The sequence below is a fragment of the Budorcas taxicolor genome, chromosome 11 (genome assembly GCF_023091745.1).
Source record: "Budorcas taxicolor isolate Tak-1 chromosome 11, Takin1.1, whole genome shotgun sequence".
In the NCBI taxonomy this organism is placed as follows: domain Eukaryota; kingdom Metazoa; phylum Chordata; class Mammalia; order Artiodactyla; family Bovidae; genus Budorcas; species Budorcas taxicolor.
This window is the reverse complement of record NC_068920.1, coordinates 30,769,331-30,791,359: the sequence shown is the minus strand read 5'-3', so window position 1 is coordinate 30,791,359 and position 22,029 is coordinate 30,769,331. Positions and strand designations below refer to the sequence as shown.

The following is a 22,029-nucleotide window of genomic DNA, read 5'->3' as shown; positions in this document are numbered from 1 at the left end:
AATCGATCAATGTGATACACCACATTAACAAACTGAAAGATAAAAACCATATGATTATCTCAATAGATGCAGAAAAAGTCTTTGACAAAATTCAACACCCATCTGGAAAAGGCAATGGCAACTCACTCCAGTGCTCTTGCCTGGAGAATCCAATGGACAGAGGAGACTGGTAGGCTGCAGTCCATGGCACTGCTAAGAGTCAGACATGACTGAACGCATTCACTTTAACTTTTCACTTTCATGCATTGGAGAAGGAAATGACAACCCACTCCAGTGTTCTTGCCTGGAGAATCCCAGGGATGGGGAAGCCTGGTGGGCTGCCATCTATGGGGTCGCACAGAGTTGGACATGACTGAAGCAACTTAGCTGCAGCAGCAACAGAAGCAGCAAAAGCAACACCCATTTTCGATAAAAAAAAAAAGAAAAAAACTTTCCAGAAAACAGGCATAGAAAGAACATAGCTTAACATAATAAAAGGCATCTATGACAAACCCACAGTGAACAGTATCCTCAGTGGTGAAAAATGACAGCATTTCCTTTAAAGTCAGAAACAAAAAAGCATGCCTTCTCTTGCAACTACTATGCAACATAGTTTTGGAAGTTTTAGCCACAGCAATCAGAGAAGAAAAAGAAATAAAAGGAATCCAGATTGGAAAAGAAGTAAAACTATCACCGTTTGCGGATGACCTGATCCTCTACACAGAAAACTCTAAGGACACCACCAGAAAACTGCTAGAGCTAGTCAATGAATAAAATAAAGTTGAAGGATTTAAATTAACACACACAATCCCTTGCATTCCTATACACTAACAGTGAGAAAACAGAAAGAGAAATTAAGGAAACAATCCCATTCACCATTGCAAAGAAAAGAATAAAATACTTAGGAATAAATTTACCTAAAGAAACAAAAGACCTATATATAGAAAACTATAAAACACTGATGAAAGAAATCAAAGATGACACAAACAGACAGAGAAATAAATATACCATGTTCATGGGTCAGAAGAATCAATATAGTGAAAATGAGTATACTACCCAAAGTAATCTATAGATTCAATGTAATTCCTATCAAGCTACCAATTGTATTTCTCACAGAACTAAAACAAATAATTTCATAATTTATATGTAAATGCAAAAAACCGCAAATAACCAAAGCAATTTTGAGAAAGAAGAATGGATGGAGGAATCAACCTGCCTGATTTCAGACTATACTACAAAGCTACAGTCATCAAGACAGTATGGTACTGGCAAAAAGACAGAAATACAGATCAATGGAATAAATAGAAAGCCTAGAGATGAATCCACACACCTATGGATACCTTATTTTTGACAAAGCAGGCAAAAATATACAATGGAGAAAAGACAATCTCTGTAACAAGTGGTGCTCGGAAAACTGGTCAACCACCTGTAAAATAAAAACTAGAACACTTTTAACACCATATACAAAAATAAACTCTAAATGGATTAAAAATTTAAATGTAACCAGAAACTATAAAACTCCTAGAGGAGAACACTTTTAACACCATACACAAAAATAAACTCTAAATGGATTAAAGATTTAAATGTAAGACCAGAAACTATAAAACTCCTAGAGGAGAACATAGGCAGAACACTCTCTGACATAAATCACAACAAGATCCTCTACGATCCACCTCCCAGAGTAATGGAAATAAGAGCAAAAATTTTTAAATGGGACCTAATCAAACTTAAAATCTTTCAAACAATGAAGGAAACTATAAGCAAGATGAAAAGACAGCCTTCAGACTGGGAGAAAATAATAGCAAATGAAGCAACAGACAAAGAATAAATCCCAAAAATATACCAGCTGCTCATGCAGCTCAATACCAGAAAAATAAATGACCCAATCAAAAATGGCCCAAAGAACTAAACAGACATTTCTCCAAAGAAGACATACAGATGGCTAACAAACACATGAAAACATGCTCAACATCACTCATTATCAGAGATATGCAAATCAAAACCTCAGTGAGGTACCATCTCATGACAGTCAGATGGCTGCTATCAAAAAGCCTACAAACAATAAAGGCTGGAGAGGCTGTGGAGAAAAGGGAACCCTCTTACACTGTTGGTGAGAATGGAAACTAGTACAGCCACTATGGAGAACAGTGTGGAGATTCCTTAAAAAACTGGAAATAGAACTGCCCAATGACCCATCAATCCCACAGCTGGGCAGACACACTGAGGAAACCAGAAGTGAAAGAAACATGTGTACCCCAATGTTCATTGCAGCACTGTTTACAATAGCTAGGACATGGAAGCAACCTAGATGTCCATGGGCAGATGAAAGGATAAGAAAGCTGTGGTACATATACACAATGGAATATTACTGAGTTAATTAAAAAGAACACATTTGAGTTAGTTCTAATGAGGTGGATGAAACTGCAGCCTTTTATAAAGAGCGAAGTAAATCAAAAAGAAACATACCAATACAGTATATTAATGCACATATATGGAATTTAGAAAGATTGCAACAACTACCCTATATGTGAGACAGAAAAAGAGACAGAGATATTGGATTCTGTGGGAGAGGGTGAGGGTGGGATAATTTGAGAAAATAGCACTGAAACATGTATATTACCATATGTAATATAGATGACCAGTCCAAGTTCAATGCATGAAACAGGGCACTCAAAGCCGGTGCAATGGGACAACCCTGAGGGATAGAATAGGGAGGAAGGAGGGAGTGGGGTTAGGGAGAGAGGGGACACATGTACACCCATGGCTAATTCATGTCAATGTATGGCAAAAACAACCACAATATTGTAAAGTAATTAGCCTCCAATTATAATAAATAAAATAATTTTTAAAATAAAAGATGATATATAATGGAATCATCTATAGGATTGTATAAGCCACATGGCTATGCCACCTCCCAGAGCAATGAATTATATTTGCCAAAAGGCTAGTGCTCAGCCAAGACTGAAAACAAGTGCCCTACAAAATTAGAAAATCTTGAATAGGATGTTCAGAAATTTGAGTCAGTCCATCACTTCATGTACTCTAGTTTTTGCTAGGGTTAACATTTTGTAGTCTAGTGACAAAATTGAAGATGAAAAGAAAGAAGCAGATATAGTAACTTTGATGGAAGCAAAGATGTTGGAAGTAAAAAAGACATTTTAAGTATGGTCCTTGAAATGGCCACTGAAAGTCTGCAGTGGAATAATTCACTAGCAAATAATTCTATATCCAAACAAATTGTCTTTTTATGTGAAAGAAACATAAGTTTTTCTGATATGAAACAGCTCAGATAGTAGACAATTGATGTAATATCTTAATTTTTTCACAATTACTGCAGCCAAGAAAAAGATCAATGAAAATGTCAAATAACCCAATACCAACAGATTAAAGAAAGATGTTAGTGAAGTGAAGTCGCTCAGTCGTGTCCAGCTCTTTGCCACCCCATGGACTGTAGCCTATCAGGCTCCTCCATCCATGGGATTTTCCAGGCAAGAGTGCTGGAGTGGATTGCCATTTCCTTCTCCAGGGGATCTTCCCGACCCAGGAATCGAACCCGGGTCTCCCACATTGCAGGCAGACACTTTACCATCTGAGCCACCAGGGGAGCCCCGTGTATGAAATATATTATTGATTGATACTCAGAACCCACTTTAGCTGCACTGTGTCTGGTTTTTTGTACTATAAGGGCTAGAAAGTAAGAACAATTACATATACTCATGTAAGAATCTAAAGGAAGAGGCAGGTAGAGACCATTTTATGCAGTGTTCTTTTCTAGAAAGTGAAGATGTAAAGATGCCAGTATTTCATCTATAGATTAATGGTTGTCAAGATGCAGATTGGATGGAAGTATGAGCCAGATTCTCTGTTGCAGTGTGCTTAATTAATTTACTAAAGACTAGTCACAAAAAAAAGCTTGAACTAACACTATGTTTAATAATGAAATAATGAGTATTTTCCTCCTGAATTCAGGAACAAAATAAATACAAATTCAATTTAAAACTGTAGGAGAGACTGTAACAAGAATTAATAAGTGAAGTTGAATGCTGGCTAGAGGCAAGATGAAAATTAAACACTGAAGAGTATTTCTATATGAGCAATAAACAACTGAAAACTGAAAGTGTAAAATAATACCAGTTACAATAGCATTTTAAATAGAATAAATTTAAATGAATGATGTACAAGACTTCTACTTTGAAAACTACTAAACATCACCAAGAGAACTCAAAGAAGGCCTAAATAAATATGGAGCTAGACCATGTTCATCAATTGGAAGACATAATATTGTTATATTGTCAATTTTCCCCAAACTGATCTCCAAATTCAAAACATCTCCAACTAAGTAGGCAGAATAATGGCTCCCCCAGAGAGGTCCTCATTCTATCCCTTTGAACTTGTAAATATATTATATGATGCAGTAAGAAAGAATTAAAGTTTCAGGTGGAATTAAGGCTGCTAACCAGAAACCTTAAAATAGGGAGAGTGTTCTGAATTATATGGATGGACCCAATACAACCAGAAGCATCCTTAAATGAAGAAAAAAGGATGCAGAAGAGTCAATGTCAGAGTGATCGATCTGAGAAAGGCTAGACTGGCCATTCCTAGCTTGAAGAGGGGAGGAATCCACACGCCAATGACCATGGTGAACCTAGAAACTGGAAAGTGCAAGAAAATGAATTCTGCCTAGAGCCTCCAGAAAATAATGCAACCCTACCAACACCTTGTGATTTTCTCAGAGATATCCATTTTGGACTTCCAATCTCCAAAAATGTAAGATAATAAATTCATGTTATTTAAAGACACTAAGTTTTTGGTAGTTTGGAACAGCAGCAATAGGAAATCAATATATCAACCAATTCTTTTTTATGAAATTCACCAGCTGATTGCAAAACTGACATGCAAATGCAAAAACCTACACTATCCCCAAATCTTCTTAGTAGAACAAAACTGGAGGAATGACACCACCTGATTCCTAGATTTACTATAAAACTGCACCAATCAGGACAGCACGGTATTGGCCTAAGCATAGACAAATAGGTCAATAGAGAGCTCAGAAATTGATGTATAGGGTCAACTGACTTTTTCCAAAGGTGTCAAAATTTAATAAGAAAAAGAGAATCTTTCAATGAATGGTGTTGAAATTACTGGATATTCTATGGAAAATACTGAAGTTCAACTTCTACCTCACACCATACAGAAAACTTTAACTTGAAATGAATCCCTGACTAAAAATAAAAGCTAAAATTATAAAGCTTCTACAATAAAATATAGAGAAATATCTTCATAAGCTTAGAGTAGGTAAAGACTAATCATAAAAGAAAAATTCATGTGTTGAACTTTTTAAAATTAAAGCTTTATCTCTTCCAAAGACACCACTAAGGAATTAGAAAAGGAAGCCATAGTTCAAGGTTCCTGCATATTCAGGATGATCTGTGCAATCACCAACAGACAACGCTGCCTTTGTGAAACTCTGGGAGTCCAATAAGAAGTACCAGCACATCACTGGAGCAGAGACAAATACAAGATGGACACACTGATGAGGTTAAGAAGAACAGTTTTACTTTACTACCTACCACCTTTCCTCCAAGGTGTCACAGCTCAGTGCCAAAGGAGACTTCCTTAGCCTGTGATTTCTCCACTGAGAGAATGTGAGAGTACCTGAATGAGCAACCGGCTTCCCTAGCTGTACAACAAAGACACTGACAAGCAAACCCACTTCTTTCTCACCGTTTTCAGTATGCCAAGATGTACTGCAAGACTCGTGGGGAGTGGTGACTGTGAGGAAGGAAGAGCTTGAAAAAGCAGTAGCTAGGACTCTTGGAGGGCAACAAAAGGATGCAGTTCCTACTAAATGCGTTGCAGGCTCCATCAGCAAAAAAAGATAGAGGACAAAAATAAATAAAAGTATGAAAAAGACATTACAACTGCTACCACACAAAATACAAAGGATCAAAAAAGACTACACCAATAAATTGGACTACTTATAAGAAATGGTTGATTCCTAAAACTAAAACCTATTAAGACTGTATTAGAAGGAAATGGTATCACTGACTCCATGGACATGAGTTTGAGTAGGCTCTGGGAGTTGCTGATAGACAGGAAAGCCTGGCGTGCTGCAGGCCATGGGGTCACAAAGATCCGACTGAGCAACTGAACTGAACTGATCTGACTGGTAAAAAATCTAAACAGACCAATTACTAGAAAAGAGATTAAATCATATATGACAAGCCCACAGCAAACACCATACTCAATAGTACAAGGTTGTAAGTTTTTCCTCTAATATCAAGAACAAGACAATAATGACCACTCTTGCCACTTCTATTCAATATAGCTGGGAAATCCTAGAAAAGGAAAAGAAATGAAAAGCATCCAAATCAGAAAGTGAGAAATAAAACTGTCTCTGCAGATGACATGATCTTTGATATAAAAAATCCTAAAGACCGAATAAAAAAACTCCAAGAACAGATAGACAAATTCTGCAAAGTTGCACATGCAAAAAAATATATGCTATTTAGACATTCTACACATATGTATGGGAGTGTGTTAATGTATAAATTATATCCTAATGTAAGTATTTGATGAACACAGAATTCAAGACCATGATTCTCCTAGGAGTCAGGCAGGAAGACAGACTGGACAGTGTGAAGCCACATAGCCAGCTCTAAGCTATTAGTAAACTTTCAGCTCTTGAACAGAAGGGCAAGATGACACGTGTTCATGGTATTATCTGTAATTCATTGAAAATGAAACAATGATTCTATGGCTCATGAACCTAGAATTTTAATTATTCCATGATTTTGTAATCAAATATTTTATTTCCTATGGACACAATATCTAGATAATTGCCTGTATTTCTCCAACTTGATATCTTACCTCTTGAATAAACCAAATTTCAATTAAATGTGTTATTTTAATAAATATGGTTTATATTATATTTATAATATTCAAGAGTAACTTCAGTACAATATATAAATTTACCTCTGAAATTAATTTCCATGAAAGAAATCTAAATAGAAAATGGATAGACCCCCAAAGTCTTAAGGGAAATTTCCATAAAATTGTTGTTTAGATCAGATTCTGACCATAGTCAAAGATTTGTTAATCACCTCTGTGGGGCACCAGTCCCCAAGGTCTAAATCACATCCACATAGTAGCCTTTAAAATTGCACACAAATATTTCCCTGCTACATCATTATGATTCTTGTAGTATACGCAGACCAACATAGCACTCTCTTTGTTTAATTAGGCAAAAATCTATCTACAAATGCATTTAACAAAAGTATACACTAAAAGACTACAAATATACTATCAAAAATACATTTAACAAAACCTAATTCTTCAACTCTTCAACCAGTCCTGCATCTAGCTTTTCTCCAACATCCACATTAGATGGAGACCTCTATTTAACCTCAGTTCAGCTCTTGTATTTAAACATGAATGTGATTGTAATCTTATTAATAGTATAAGAAACTGGTGGCTATTCCAATATTTCATAGACTCAGTGACTCACCAAACAATTTTTCTGAATTATCAATGAAATGAAGGATCATCATAGTGTGCACAGGAGTACATCTGGACTACTTAAGAGCATGACAACTGTGAATTCTACCCTCATAAAAGTATAATTACATTCTAATATGTTTTTCTTCTGGTAAGTATTCGCTGCTATCTCCAACAGAAGACATGGAGTAGAAAACAGATTCTAGGTAGTAGAGATGTTAGCTCTCAGTCTAACATGAAAGCAAATATGTGACAGATATGTGATAAAAAAAAAATGAACCCTAATACACTAATTCCCTCTCAGGAATGAAGATTATATTAAATTTCAACAAGAGCAGTTAGTGAATATTTTAACTTAGTAAATGCTCTCTATGCTGAGCATCTTACTAAACAGTTTATGTGCAATATATCATTTAATTATCCTCACAAACCATTCTATAAAGCAGGTGCTCTGCTGTTGCTGCTGCTAAGTCACTTCAGTCGTGTCCGACTCTGTGCAACCCCATAGACGGCAGCCCTCCAGGCTCCCCCGTCCCTGGGATTCTCCAGGCAAGAATTTGGAGTGGGTTGCCATTGCCTTCTCCAATAGCAGGTGCTCTAGAATAACTATTTTACAGATGAGGAAACTCAGGCTTAAAGACAATAATTAGCTGCTTCAGTTCACACAGTGAGAAAGTAGCTGAAGGGTGTTCTAATACCACCACTGATGGTCTGAATCTAGAGTCCAGGACTCTTAGGTACTTTTACACTGTATTTTTCTGCTTTGGCTTTGTATGGTTACAGCAATCTACCTCTTACTTTACAGTTATAAAAGATCCATTTAATGTCTCTTTATTTTTTATAAAATTTTAGACAACTATGAAATTTTATGTATCTAGTTTTATCTCCATATCATTATGTACACTCAAGTTATGTTTAAATGTCTGGTTCATTTGTCTTAGATTTCACTGAAGAAAGTACAATGTAAAGTTATGCTACATTATTAGAAACTGAAGTTCATACTATGAAAAATGAAAGTGAGTTTTAATTAAAATATAGCATGCCTCTTTTTAACATCTATTTCTTCAATTCAGGTTCTCTTTTTTATATCATATTGACTTTTAAATTTAAAATGATATTTAAATTTTGAGACTTCAAAGCTTAAACCAAAATATTAAGAAGCATAAGATGAAGTCTTATATTTGGGTTCACAAGATTAAATTACATAAAGCATAATTCTTGTCTTGACAGCACTTTGAACAAAGGGCCTTATATAATCCAAAGCTTAAATTAAGACTGTAATGTTTTCCACCTGCTAAAACTGGCTACATTTTAGAAGGCATGTGTAAATCATAGACTGTCACTATTCTCTTCAACAGTGTAGCACACATGGTGCACTGTGTTTACTTCTAAACTCACTATTCTGAGGCATTTAATAAACCATGGTGCATCCAATGGACTGCAACCAGAAGAGCATAGTAATTAAAGATTGTTCAGTGACCTATGCACTTGGTCTGGGAACATAAATGTAAGTGTATATTTAACAGTAGATTCTAATATTAAAAGAGACTTAAAAGACATATAAAAATTCTTAATGAACCAAATTAAACAATAGTGTCTACAGAGATGCACACTTAAGTAATTAAACTAGTAAAATACAAGGAGGTGGTTACTATAAACATCAAGATACTGAATACTTTCAAGGACAGAGAAGGGTTATGATTGGAATGAGGCACAAAGAGAAGTTCCCAGGGTGGCTGGCAGCATTCTGTTTCTTGACCTGGGTGTCAGTTACAAAAATATTCACCTTAGCTCACCAAGCTTTTATTTTCCTTTCTATATATATATGATTTATTTTATAATAAAACTACCTTTATAAAGCCATGTCAAATTGACTTATTCTGTATTTATTTCCAGAAAAAATAAAAAGAGCTGGTGCCTGGATGTTAGAGGCATCTTTGAGTTCTACATGAGTAAGTAAGAGACACTGATTAAAGGAAAGAGACTGCTTCATGTGCAAATGACTTTCCTGTTACTGAATTTATGAAAATAGGAGTGGAGTCCTTCCTCCTGGGGAAGGCTTTCCTCTGCAGGATAGAAGGCTGGATTCATGGTGCCCAAGGTTCATTTCAACTCTAAAATTCTCTGGCCTTTTAATTCCCAACACTATCCCAACCTGAAGTGGTCAAAAAAAGTCAAGTGCATTCTATAATCAAGTCATTTTGGAAACCAAGTCCTCTCCTCCTTCTGAAGCTTATTGGTTCAATCTGTACACTGTGTTTGAAAGTAATTTTGTATATATAAATATGCTTGGGCACCTAAAAAATCATGCCAAAAAAAGTATTTAAGCTTTCCAGTTTAGTTATAGACCACATGGTGAATCATCACCGTGAAAGACAAAGGAAATGAGGGATAGAGTAACAATGATTTGGGGGTAGGTGAATATAGCTTTCATTTTTAGAATTAATCATGAACGAAGGATTTCTGGCTTTCATTGGAAATCTTTCCACAGAAGGATTCACTTCCAAGTGTCTTCACAAATATTAACCTTCACAGTCTCACTTCACATAACACATAGAGAACCTAGTATACAGACAGGTTAAATAAATTGCCCAAGGACACAATGCTTCCAAGTGGTGAAGCTGGAATTTGATCCCAACCACTCTGAATCAAGAAACTGTGCTCTTAAGCACTATGCTTAACTTATTCTGACATCTACTCCATAAAAACCAGACATTCATAATTAAATTTTCATTTTATATTGAGAAAAACTATATCTCTATCTCATATTACTTAGTAATAACAGTTCTTTCTACATGATTATAATGTGTAATTTCTAGGTAAAATGCTTATAACAATGATATACTGTAGGTAATTTATCTTTACCTTATCTCACTATAACTACAACAAATAGGTAATTATTCCTTGGCCCCAAATACACTATAAATGTAAAGTATACATTTAGGTCTGAAGTTCATGGTCAAAGATTATATACATTAAAAAATTCATAAATAAAAATAAAGATATGATACTGTATCTAATCATAGTAAGACTGATTTAATTTTATCCCTTTTCTATATTCTTTTAGAGTTGAAATTAGGTGATAGTTTTACCTATAGAGTTCCAAAGCAGCCAGAGGATAAACTCATGCAGTCAGTAAATACCATGGGGAGAAACAACTCATTGATTGTTTAATAAACTGCTTTTTGTTTCAGTTAACTGCCTTGTTAGTTTTGCTGAATGGCCAGGTAAATAGGAACTAACACAGATTGCTGCCATGTGTATGTGGAGACCAAAACCTTTTGGAATTAATTCAACTTTTAACTCTGCAACAAATCAATAAGGCTACTTACATGGTGTAATAACATTCATAAAAGGTGTTCAAAGAATTGTACAGCCTCTGTACACATGAATAAAGGTTAATAGTACTAAGGACTTTTATCTGGCATCAAAAACACATGCACAAAAAAAGGGCAGGATAGTAAAGAACATCAAAATGAATACAAGAACAACAGTGTAATGTTAAAGAGGGGGGGAAAAGGAGGAGGATGTTGGTTGTGATTATAATAATGATTACAATTATAATGGTTGAGATGTAGACGTTTGAAAGTTAATACAGAAAGTGATTCTCTTAGCAAAAAGTAGAGCTTACCCCAGGAAAATGTCACTTAACTTTTACCTTAAGTTCAACAGCGTTGTAAGAAAAATATTTGTGTGACTCAGTGGTCAAAAATTATTTGTAGAAGCATTCTGGGGAATTCTCTAGCAATCCAGTGGTTCAGATCCACGTTTTAACAGTCGGGGTCCCAGGCTCAACCCCTGGTCAAGGAGCTGGAAGCCAAATGGCATGGCAAATTAAAAAAAAAAAAAAATAGAATAAAACCACTATGGATATAACAAAATATGTAGAGATTTTGGAAAATGAACACAGCAGATATGTTAAGAGGTGTTCCAAAATGGGAAAAAGCATGCAAATAAGTGACCTTTGGATATTCATGACAAACTTCAGAGGTTTTTAGTTCTAACTAAGGCTGACACTATGTTTTCTTATCATGGTATAGCTTCCTAGTTTTTCAAAAGGACCAATGGGAACCAGCAATGGAAGTTCCAGAACAGACTTCATCCTTCTGGGCTTTTCTGATCGGCCCCAATTGGAACACATCATCTCTGTGATTGTCTTCATCTTCTATATTATAACCCTGGTAGGAAACACAACTATCATTCTTGTATCTTACCTAGACACCCAGCTCCATACGCCCATGTATTTCTTCTGATAAGAAGAAATTTGTCTTTTGTGGACCTCTGTTACACAACTAGCATTATCCCCCAGATGCTGGTAAATCTGTGGGGTCCAAAAAAGTCTATTACATATGGAGGCTGTGTGCTCCAATTCTTCTTTGCCCTTGACTTGGGAGCCACAGAATGCCTTCTCTTGGCTATGATGGCCTATGACCGCTATGCTGCGGTCTGTCAACCTCTTCACTACACAGTAATAATGCACCCGGAGCTTTGCCAGAAGATGGTGTTGACTGCCTGGTTAGGTGGTCTTGGCAGTGCCTTAATTCTTTGCTCTTTGACTTTGAAGTTGCCAAGATGTGGGCACCGGGAGGTGGATAACTTTTTCTGTGAGATGCCAGCATTGATCAAGATGGCTTGTGTCTATTCAAAAGTAATTGAAGTTGTTGTCTTTGCTCTTGGGGTGGTATTTCTTCTGGTACCTCTGTCACTAATTCTCATCTCATATGGAGTCATCACTCAAGCTGTCATGAGAGTCAAGTCAGCAGCAAGGTGGCGAAAGATCCTTCATACATGTGGTTCCCACCTCACAGTAGTATCTCTGTTTTATGGAACAGTAATTTATATGTACCTGAAGCCACAAACTAGCACCTCACAAAATGAGGGGAAATTCCTTACTCTCTTTTATACCATTGTCACACCCAGTCTTAACCCTCTGATATATACTTTGAGAAACAAAGATGTAAAGAGTGCAATAAGGAGAATATTGTGGATTAAAAAATGGCCAGCAAAGTCATGAATTAGATGGAAAAATCAGAGTGTAGAGAGCTAAAGATATAATATTGACCTTGTCCAACAGAAGATGAATCAAATCATTTGTTCAAAGAGTATTTCTTGGGTGTTTACCATGTACCAAGAATTGCACTAGGTACTGACTCTGTAAATAAATAGAAAATAGGGATAAATGATAAGGAGACAGATAAATAAATATACATAAATAAAATGTAATTCATGCATTCAAAAGCTTCAAGATTAATCAGGGACTACAGATAAATAAATTATGAAATATGGTAACAACAACATACAAAATATTGAGAAATTATTTATCATAAGCATCTATTCTAAAATAAGATTATATTGACTTTTTTCTTCCCAGACATATCACTTTTATTAGAAATAACAGTCTTTCATTCACCTGATTCTGCCAAAGGAGACATTGTGGTGGAGACTAACAGCTCACCAATACCCATTCCACCTTCTGCCTCAAGTTTTAACAGAGCAGAGGGCTACTACGCTGGGGCTTCCCTGGTGGCTCAGTGGTAAAGAATCCACTTGCCAATGCAGGACACACAGGTTGAATTCCTAGGTTGGGAAGATCCCATGGAGAATGAAATGGCAACCCACTCTAGTAGTCTAGCCTCAGAAATCTGGTGGGCTACAGTCCATGGGGTCACAAAGAGTCAGACATAACATAACAAATAACAACAACTGTAAGTTGACCATTTATAATGAAGTCAATATAAAAGATTATTCCTTATTTAACACTATCTGCTTCCACTTTCGCTTTATAATGTTCTTTCTTTTCCTAAATTATACTGGCAGTAGAAGGTAATTTGGAGGAAAGGTTTTGATGCTCTTACCTGACAAACAAAAATTTAGTAATCATATGTTTAATTTCATTTTTACTTTATTTTACTGGTAAATACATTCAAAATCTGGGGATCTCTATGCTGCAGAATAAATTAAACTTCTCTACAAGTTGATCATTTCAGAGACTGAAAATCATCTCTGTAAATGAAAGAGCCTTCGCATCTATAGTGCCACTGCTATGTCATTTCAAGTGCAAACGAATCCACCGTCTGCCTGAAGTATCAAATATTTGGGGAAAACTGACATTAGGCTATTTCTCACCTGTACTTTCAGTTCTGTTAAACAAAGGCAAACCTTTGTTAGGAAAAACAATTCTTTTGTGAGAGAGAATAATATAAGCTATTTGACATTTGTCAGAAACAGCAGATACTTTTTGAAGAAGACACTAATTATTACCACTAGTCTGCAAAAATATAAATTTTTCTTTGGAGTTGAGGATTCAAGGGAATTTATACTTTTTTTAAGATACAGTAGTATCATCAAAGGAAATAACATCAAAGAATAACAATACTTTAACGTATGTTTATCTAATATTTTAAGTGTACATTCACAGTAGCCACATGAAAATGATGGGTTTTAAGTTTTTGTGCGCCAACCAAAATATCAAAGAAAAGTTTCCATCCTTGCTGTCCTGCTGGTAAGAAATATTTCATGAACTTAAATATGGCCCATTGCTTTTCTTTATTGTCATTATTTTGCAATTTATTCATCAGCCCCCAATTGCAATATTAACAGAACGTTGTTTCCATTTTGCGCTGCCTTTCCCCCAGAACGATCTCCAAACATGAAATTCCAAAAATGAGTTTTTATCAGTTCGCATACCCGACCAGAGAAGGACTGGATCTAAGTTCACTACTGCCATTTCGGCTTACTGCCACAAGGTGGTGCTTTGAAAAATGGTCCTTCAAGATATAAGCACTGACATTCTAATAAGAGCTAAGGAGGTTTTGCCATACAATACTGGAGAAGGCACTGGCACCCCACTCCAGTCCTCTTGCGTGGAAAATCCCATGGACGGAGGAGCCTGGTAGGCTACAGTCCATGGGGTCGAACAGAGTCGCACACGACTGAGCGACTTCACTTTCACTTTGTATTGTAAAGTAAAAAAAATAAAATAAAAAAGAGCTAAGGAGGTCACAGCGGTTCTTATAAGGAAACTGACTCTCCCCTTTGCTTTTTCATAACAATTCTGTACCAGTGAGTCTGGCCTTCAGTCTCCATTAGTGGCAGGTTTTTGTTTCCAAATTTTCCAGTTTGAAATTCACCCATCTTCATCAGAGGACCTGCAGCCCATTAACTCTGGCCAAATTTGCTTGGGCATGAGGTTCTTGAGGCCCGCATCACTTTGCTCTCTTCTTCATTTGGGATCCCGATCTTCATTGGGTCAGGCAATTTTTCCTTCATCAACCAATCCTCCAACCTACACCCAGTTCTCCAGATACACGCACACACCTGCACACACACACACACACACACACACACTTTTATAATTACACTCTTTCCCGAGAAGATGGCAAACTCTACCCACATCTTCTTGATATCCCCAGCATCTCTAATCCATAAATTTGCTGCAAGAATGTGGTGCAACAGGCATTAGGATAAATACTGCAACATCACACAGTGAGAACCAAAGAACAAGATTTATTGGGGAAACACAGGAAACCAAGAGTCAGGAACAAGAGGCAAATTACTTCCACACTCTCATAATCTCAGGGAGAGGAGAATCAGCACCAGGGTCAAGCTGCTCTACTCCTGACACAACTGCTCTATCTTCTCAAAAGGTAAACTTGAATTCTACTTCTTAGTGAGACATCAAGACTACTTGGTTGCCCGGCGTCTGGGTTTAAATGCCAAAGTTTGAGGAAGGCCAGCTGCCTGGCACCTGAAGACCATGGATACCTGGAAAGTTGGAGCCTATCCTGTTAGGGAGAGTAAGGCAATGGTCCAATGGAAAACTAAGTTTAAGTGCACCGCTTCCCTCCAGGAAGAGGGGGAAACCCCAGTTCCAGCTAGCTCCTTTCCTAGGCAACCTAGAGTGACATCTCAGGATCACTTTTGAGTAGTTCTATTCATTGCCACACAGAAGATTAAGAAAAATGTCTCACACAGTGTTTAGTATAGTTGGTAATTAAAGTTCTCAATAAATATTAACTATTGTAATTACTTCTGTTTGACTATTATTTTGTTTATATAAGTCCATTAAGAATCTCATATGGGAAGAGTATCAGAAGCAATTGACAGGGATGGACTTACTCTTTTCTGAATCCATTAGCAAAAAGAAAAAAAAATGTAGGAGTACCTCAAACCTCACCCTCAACTGTGTGTAAATTGGACTTAAACTATGCACTAAACCAGATTTAACATTTACAAAACATTCCATCCAAGAATAGCAGAACACATATTCTCAAACACCCATGAATATTCTCAAGGATAGATCATAAGAACTAATACTGTTAAAATACCCATACTACCACCCAAGGTAATATACAGATTCAATACAATCACTATCAAAATTCCAATGGTATTTTTCACAGAAATAGAAGAAACAATCCAACATTTGTGTGGAACCATAAAGAATCTAAATAGCCAAACCAATTTTGAAAAAACAAACTAGAAGGCATAACACTTCCTGATATCAAACTATACTACAAAGCCACAGTAATCAAAACTGTATGGTATTGGAATAACAACAGACACACAGATCAATGGAACAAGAATAGAAAGCCTAGAAATAAGCTCATACATATACAGATACTTAATTTACAATAAAGGAGCCAAAACCATGCAATGACCAAAGGACAGTCTCTTCAATAAATGATGCTGGAAAAACTAGATAGCCACATGCAAAAGAATGAAACTAGACCTCTCACAGTACTCAACTCAAAGTATTACACCTCTCACAATAATTTACTCAGAAAAGGATTAAATGAAGACTGAAATTTCATGACCTGACCATAAAACTCCTAGAGGAAAACATTACAGGAAATAAATGGTTTTTTGGATATGACACCAAAAGCAGAGTTTAAAAACAAAATGCAAAGACAACCTATGAAATAGGAGAAAATCTCTGTAAAACATATATTTAACTAAGAGTTTAATATATGAAATCTATAAGGAACTCACATACTCAATTGCAAAAAAGCAATTAGCCAATTTTAAAATAGACTGGGTACCTGAATAGATATTTTTCCAAAGAATACATACAAATGGCCAAGGGTACATGAAAAGATGCCCAACATCACTAGTCATCAGGAAATGCAAATTAAAACCACAATGAAATATCACCTCATACCTGTCAAAATGGCTATTATTAAAAAGCCAACACAAATAACATGTGTTAGTAAGGATATAGAGAAAAGGGAACCCTGTACACTACTAGTAGCAATGTAAACTGGTATAAACCATTATTTTTAAAAGTATAATGAGTTCCTCAAAAAATTAAAAATAGAAGTACCATATGACCCAGGAATCCCACTTCTCGGTATATATCCAAAGGAATGAAAACAGAACTCAAAATGTTATCTGCACTCCCATTTTCATTGCAGTGTTATTCACAATAGCCACAATATGGAAACAACTTATGTGCCAATCAACAGGTATGAATGGATAAAGAAGATGTGGTATATATGATGTAGAATATATAATGGAATATTACTCAGCCATGAGAAAGAATGGTATCCTGCCATTTGTGAAAATATGGATGGACCTTCAGTGAAACGTGCCAGAGAAAAATAAATACTTCATGATATCACTTATATGTGGAGTTAAAAAGAAAAAAAGAGTAGAAAAATGGTCAACAGGGGCTAGGGAATGGAGACATAGAGAAAAATTTGTAAAAGGCTACCAGAGGAATTCTTTGCCAGTCCAGGGGCTAGGTTCGGTGCTTTCACTGTCATATACCTGAGTTCAATCCCTGGTTTTGGAAATAAGATCCCACAAGCCATATGGTGTGACCAAAAAGGAGGGGAGGGAAATGGTTACAAACTTCAACTATAAGAAAAATAATGTCTAAAGATCTAATGTAAAACCCAGTGACTATAGCCGATAACATTGTATTTTATAGTTGAAATTTATTAAGAGAGAACTTAAATGTTCTCACTCTCCCTAAAAGAATAAATATGTGAGGTGATGGTGTATTAATTAACTAGATGGGTGGGGAAGAGGGTGATATCTTTTCATAATGCATACACATATCAAATCACAATGTACACTTTAAATATCCTACAATTTCATACTTCAATAAAGGTGAAATTTAAAAAAGAAAGGCAAAGAAGGGTAAGGGAAAACAATCATGGAAAGTGCTATTTAGAAAGGATGGTCAGGAAGAACTGAGTATGTGATATGTGAGCAGAGACCTGAATGAAGTAAGGGAGTCAGTCTTGCAAAAATATATAGGAAAGAGAATTCCCAGGAATTGCAAAAGATATGTTTCATGTGTTTGCCAAACAGCAAGAAACTCGGTGTAAAGCAAGTGGCAGAACTGTAGGAGATTTTTTCTACAGGGACAGAGCTAAAATGAGAGGCCTTATACTTCACGTACTATATTCTGAAAGTGATCATTCAGAATGTAGGATGGTTCCATAACAGCTGTTTCCAATTTTTAGCACCAGGGGTAGGTTTCATAGAAGACACGATTTTTCCATGGACTCGGGTGTAGGGGGCAGGGTGCAGGAGGATTGCAATGGTTCAAGCTCATTTATTCTGAACTTTATTTCTATTATTATCACATCAGCTTCACCTCAGATCATCAAGCATTAGATCTCAGAGGTGGGGACCCATTTTCTATAAATCAGATTGCCTCAACGCTTTATTTAAACAATCAATGCTGCTGCTGCTGCTGCCAAGTTGCTTCAGTCATGTCCGACTCTGTGTGACCCCATAGACGGCAGCCCACCAGGCTCCACCGTCCCTGAGATTCTCCAGGCAAGAACATTGGAGTGGGTTGCCATTTCCTTCTCCAATGCATGAAACTGAAAAGTGAAAGTGAAGTCGCTCAGTAGAGTCCGACTTTTAGCAACCCCATGGACTGTAGCCAACCAGGCTCCTCCATCCATGGGATTTCCCAGCCAAGAGTACTGGAGTGGGGTGCCATTGCCTTCTCCCATGAAAGAAAAGTTGAGTGATTTGTTCTAGTTCCACATATCCAAAAGAAATGCCACATAAGCAATAAATGTAAGTCATATAAGTATTTTAAGTTTTCTTGCAGTCATTTTTAAAAAGGTTTAAATGAATAGCTGAAATTTTAATCATTTAACTAATTTGTATATTTAAAATATTATTTCAATATGTGATCAATACAAAAACTGAGATATCTTACTTTTTTCCTGTACAAAATCAAAACTAGTGTGGATTTTAACTGACAGTACACCTCAATCACATTAATAGCATTCAGCTCAGTAGTTACATGTGACTAGAGTCTACTCTATTAGACAGCGCTGCATTAGACAGCATTGTTGTTGTTCAGTCACTAAGTCGTGTCTGACTCTGTGACCCCATGGACTGTAGCCTACCGGGCTCCTCTGTCCATGGGATTTCCCAGGAATGACTACTGGAGGGGGTTGCCATTTCCACATAGTTCTAAATTAGAGTAAAGAAACACAACTACTGCAATGTGTGTACCTTAACTGAATTCTGATTTATGGTGCCGGAAAAAACAGCTATAAGACTTTGGAGGATAATGGGAAATTTGAATGTGGGCTGGATGTTAGATGTATTACTGAATCAGTAATTTTCTTGAGTATGATAATGGTATTGTGACTATGGAAAAGAATGCCACTATTGTCAGGAAAGCATTCTGGAGTATTTAGGGATAAGTATCATGATATTTCCAACTCATTTCCAAATGGTTCAGAGAGAGGCAAAGTAAATATGACAAAAATGTTTTATAAAAGTGGGGAGTGATGGGAAGCCACTGGAGAATTTTGACAGCACCTGATTTGCATGTTCAGATAATCTGATTGACTGCTCTGTAGTCTGTCTGCATCTATCCTGTAGGGAGACCAGTGTGACATGACCTAAATGGAGACAGTGAGAAATGTACTCAGGATATATTTTAAATATAGCATTAACATGATTTGCACGTCTTCTTGAGAAAAAAAAAAGGAAGATGACTTTCAAGAGAGTGGTATAAACATAGGTATTTATTTTTTCCATTCCACCATCTGCCTTGAAATGACCCCATGAATACAGAAATACCATGTGTGTGGTTTATGTAAACATACTGCTGACATAGAGATGATAGCAGAGCATCATTTAGTTTAACAGGGTTGGAGTGAGGGTCAGAAGATACAGTTAAGACCGCTTGCCTAAAGAATAGAGCATGATACTCAGCCACAACTTAGAACAGGGGAACCAAAAGAAGTCAGCAAAAGCAAGAGGAAAGGAACAGTTGTAAACATTGAAAGGCAACCCTGAAAAAGCATATGATGGAAACCAAGCATTCCAATCAAAAAATATCTTACCGTGCCCCCCCCCCACCACCGTATTTACCAGACAAGGTTCTAGTGACCTTGAATATATCAGTAAACAAGTGACTAAAGTTTTTTGTCCTCATGGAGTTTATATTCAAGGAAAAGGATAATATACATAATAAACATCATAAGTATGTATTAGAAGTTATTAAGAGGCATGGGGAAAAGTAGGGTAGGATAAAAGCAACTGAGAATACCAAGAGGCAGGATACAATATTAAATAAGGTTAAGTTCCCCAAAAAAATAAGGGTTCCTTGGTGTCAAATGTTACAGGGAGGTAAATATGGATATGGCTGAGAAAATAACACTGGACTTAATTTTTTACTTTCACACTCAGAAAGTTTCTCTTCAATATGCGTTCTTCTCTTATGTTCACTGGGATCTGTATTCACTCTAAAAGCTTACTCATACTTTTCACATTTATATGGTTTCTTTCCTGTATGGACTCATAGATGTACGTTACGTTCTGAGCTCGGATGAAAGGTCTTCCTACATCCAAAGGGTTTCTCCTCAATATGTACTCTTCTGTGGTGCCTTAGGCCTAAGCTATAACTGAAGGCTTTTCCACACACTTGACACTCATAAGGCTTCTCCCAATGTGGGTTCTTTTGTGTTCAGTAAGATGACTTTCCACCCAAAGCCTTCCCACATAGGTTACAACCATATGGCTTCTCCCCATAGTAAATTATATTTGATGTCAGATCTGCAACTGAAAGCCTTCCCACACTCAGCACACTGGTAGGGTTTTTCTCTTTCTCCAATGTGGATTCTTTTGCATTTGGTAAAGTCTGGACTCCTATTGAAGATCTTCCCACTTCTGCACATTCACAGAGCTTCTCTCCAGTGTGAATCCTCTGATGCACTGTAAGGTAGTGTCTAAACTGGGATTGCCAGTCAGAGCACTCATAAGTCTCCTCCCCACAGTGGATTTTCTGGTGCATGGTAAGGCAGCTCTTGGTTTTAAGGGCTTTCCTACAGTCACTGCACTCAGAGGATTTCCCTGCACTGTGTATCCTTTTATGCTGAGAAAGGACTGACCTGCTACTGAAGGTCTTCCAACTTTCATTACATTCAAAGGGTTTCTCCCCATTATGGATTCAGTGGTGTTTAGATAGGGTTGAGCTTTTCTTAAAAGGATTTCCCACAGTCCTCACATTCATAGGTCCCCCTCCAGTGTGAATTCTCTTGTGTTTATTAAATAGAGCTGAGCTTCCACCAAAGGCTTTGTAACACTAGTCACACATACAGTTTCTCCCCATTGTAGATTCTTTATAGTGTTGGAATAGGGCAGAGTTTCAGCTGAAAGCGTTCCCCCACACTTTCATATCTGCAAGTTTCTCCCCAGTGTGGATTCTTTTATGTAGTGTGAGGGTGCGGGGAACCAGCGTGAGGAACTCCGCCCATGGCAAAGGTCATGAAGAAGGAGGCTTGGCATACGCAAAGGCATGATCAAGCCTCAGGAAACCCCCTGTTCCCGAGCATCTACCCCCAAAGCCAGAGTCTACCTAGAAATTATTAGTATAGTGGGTTGGTTAGGAATTACATTGGTGAAGGGTTTTTTCATTTGTTGTGCCAATAATTGCTGCTAATTCCCTGCCCTGGGTGTGATAAGGGTGTCTCAGGTCAAACCTCTCTGCTGGCAAACTAGCTTGTATGACAGGATTATCCATACTCCTGCCACTAGCACATGATTGTTTACTACTTCTCAACCATAAACAGCACACAGGAGTTTTGGAGTATTTTGAGAGTCTTAATTAACATAGGGCTTTTCTCATTGTTGAGTCAATGATTGCCACCAGGCCTCCATATCCTTAGGCACCTGGAAATATATTAATCAATGTATTTGGAATATAGAAAAGGAAATATAGTAGTTTTTGATGTTAGCAATACTAGACTTTTTGAGTTAATGAATTTTCTCTTTTGTTATAGATCACTGTACTTTGTTATAAATCACTGTGTCCTTGCTATGTAAAAATGTAACTTTATCACTATCTTAAGACTAAATAGATCTTAAGGGGAACATTAGTGAAAGGTTTTCATTTGTTGGGCTGATGTTTGCTGCTAAATCTCCATATTCCCTACCTTTATAATAAATATAAATAGCATATAGGAGAAATAAGTATTAACCTTTAAGATTGATCATGTTAACCTTGGGTTAAATCAATTCCTTTCTTGATTGTAACTCACTACACCCTCACCCTATAGGAATGCAACTTTA

General features: G+C 36.7%; 1 pseudogene; it reads left to right on the top strand.

Annotated features, from left to right (window-relative positions):
• The first annotated feature begins 11,540 nt into the window (after positions 1-11,540).
• On the top strand, positions 11,541-12,515 carry LOC128055460 (putative olfactory receptor 2W6; annotated as a pseudogene).
• The last annotated feature ends 9,514 nt before the right edge of the window (positions 12,516-22,029 follow it).